This window comes from Lontra canadensis, unplaced genomic scaffold, assembly GCF_010015895.1.
Source record: "Lontra canadensis isolate GAN:19392208 unplaced genomic scaffold, GSC_riverotter_1.0 scaffold4218, whole genome shotgun sequence".
In the NCBI taxonomy this organism is placed as follows: domain Eukaryota; kingdom Metazoa; phylum Chordata; class Mammalia; order Carnivora; family Mustelidae; genus Lontra; species Lontra canadensis.
In genome coordinates this window covers 1-2,595 of record NW_022635199.1, presented here as the reverse complement: position 1 = coordinate 2,595, position 2,595 = coordinate 1, and the positions used below count along the sequence as shown (strand labels likewise).

Below are 2,595 nucleotides of genomic sequence, written 5' to 3'. Positions count from 1 at the left end.
CACTGCAGAGGCTGAGCACTTGACACGAACGGTTCCGCGAATTCTCCCATACGAACATTGGTAAAAAGCTTTACTGGGAAATGCTCTTTAAACCCCTTACAGGAAGGGACAAAATCAGTCTGCTACTTTTCTTCAGGGAAGTTTTTTCTCGTGTCACTTTGTAGATGGGGAAAGCAAGAGCCAGCCAGCTTCAGTGACTGGCCGGGGCTCGCGGCCGTGGTGGGGACGGCTGGGACGCGATGGGTGGGGCTGGGGACACTCCCGGGGGGCTGTCCTGCGTCCGGCGGGACCGCACGGCCCACCCGGAAAGTACATGTCTGCAGGCTGCTTCCCCCCGCGACTTCGCCCCGTGCGAGCACAGGGACGCCCTCCAGGGCTGGACACGCCCTCGGTTTTGTACCCGCGGGCCTGGAGCCCCGGTTCGGGGCTTTGCGGGTCCCCCGGGGCGAAAGTCCCACGCATGCCGTTTGCGGGGGTCTCACCGCAGTGAACCCAGAGAAACACTGGAGAAAAAGAACTGGGGAGTGGGGGAGCTCTCCTGTAGACTTAAAGTATCCAGAAGAACGTCTCAAGGGCAAGTGTGTGGTAGCGTGGCCGAGCGGTCTAAGGCGCTGGATTAAGGCTCCAGTCTCTTCGGGGGCGTGGGTTCGAATCCCACCGCTGCCAACCTTTATGTTGCGAGTTAGACCTAAAGTCAAAAGGCTCTACAGAAGTGAGTAAAGCCTTCATAAAGTTCACAATTAACAAAAACGTGACAGCACATCACCTACAAATGTACCTAATTCCACCTTGTTCCACACCAACACCCCATTTTGGCTTCACCGGCCACATTTAACTATATAAATGGTGTTGCAATAAGTTATATCAGCATTTCAGAAAGGCACAGTATTAGAGAACTTTCTAAAAGCACAGTTGCTCAGTCAAATCATATTTGTGATGGTAATTTTGGTGAGTCTTGGCTTAGTCTTCCCTAAATATTACTAATTTATCTTCCTGAAGCTCCTGGGAAGCAACTGTTTCCTTGACACCCTGACCAACATTATACTAATGACAATTAATTGCCATTTATCTCCAGCTAAGGTCCAGATAGTGCCATAAGTTCCTTACATGTATTAAGTCATAGAATATTCTCAATATTACATAAGGAAGTTTATATTATTATTCCTGTTTCACAGAGAAGGAGACTAAGGTTAGGACCAAGTAATCCATTGCCTGTAGGTGTAGGAATCAGGTTGTTGATACCTGCCATAGACTGAAAAAAGCCCCCCCCCCACCAAGATATCTCTGTTCTAATTCCAGAAATCTGTAACTATTACCTTATATGGCCAAATACTGGAGGAGTCTTGGCAGAAGAGATTCAGTTAAAGATCTCGAGATGGGGAATTTATCCTGAATGATTCAGGTGGACCTGAAATGTCATCACAAGTGTCCTTGTGCCTTTTGTCCAAGAGAGATGTGGAAAGGGGCAAGGTATGTTGATACAGATGCAGACACAAGCCAGGGACACTGGCAGCCACTAGAATCTGGAAAAAGCAAGGACACATTCTCCCCCACAGGCTCAATAGCCAGTATGACCTTGTCAACACCTTGATTTCTCCCCAGTAATACTGACTTTTGGACTTCTGGCCTCCCAAACTATGAGGGAGGAAATACGGATTCTGCCACTTTGAGCCACGGGGCTTGTGGTAATTTGCTACAGGAGCCATAGGATGTTTAACATGCAACATTTGTTTGCTAACATGCAACATTCCTGCAAACAGTGGTTTTTGTTTGTTTTTTGGCCAGTCTGATAGGGAAAAGGCAGGATCCTACTGTAGTTTCACTTTTGAATTTTTCTTGAGAGTAAAGTTAATGATCTTTTCACACTTTATAGTACTCTCATAAATATTCCTCTTTCTTCTTTACAACATGGGGCTTGAACTCAGAGCCCTGAGATCAATACCTGGGCTAAGGCCAAGATCTAAGAGCTTAACCAACTGAGTCAGGCAGGAGCCCCTGGTTCTCCCTCTTCATGAACTCAGATTTTATATCTTTTTCAAGTTTTTCCCGCAAGTTGGAATTTTTCTTGCTGAGGTTTCTTTACTTATACTAAGAAAATTAACTCTTCATAACACAACTTACACATTTCCCCCAGTTTGTTCATTTGACTTTTTCACCTTGCTTATGTATTTTTCTAGAGGATGAGGGTATATCTAAGCAGAATATCGTCTTAACATAGTGGGTTATGTCACTTTAATTGTCTCTGAATTTTTTGCAAAAAATTGTTTTATACATCAAAGTTATAAAAATATCTGTCTCAGAAATGTTAGAAATTTGTGGTTTTATCACTTCTTTTAAAATTTGTATCTATTTCAAATGTATTTTATTGTTGTGGGTGATATGTAGAGTGTGGTTTTCCTAGACAGCCACTCAGCACCATATTCTGAACACCCCATCTACTTTTGTCTACTTCAGTGACAGCCTTTCTCATATTCTCATGTATATATTTATCCCCCAAACACATGGACTTGCTTTTCTATATCTGTTACTATCATTGCTCCATCAATACGGAGAATTCGCGGAACCGTTCGTGTCAAGTGCTCAGCCTCTGCAGTG

At 44.5% G+C, this 2,595-nt stretch overlaps 1 non-coding gene across 1 annotated transcript; it reads left to right on the top strand.

The window, feature by feature from the left end:
• Positions 1-584: 584 nt before the first annotated feature.
• On the top strand, positions 585-666 carry TRNAL-AAG. The gene has a single exon. It is a non-coding gene; the product is annotated as a tRNA-Leu (tRNA).
• The last annotated feature ends 1,929 nt before the right edge of the window (positions 667-2,595 follow it).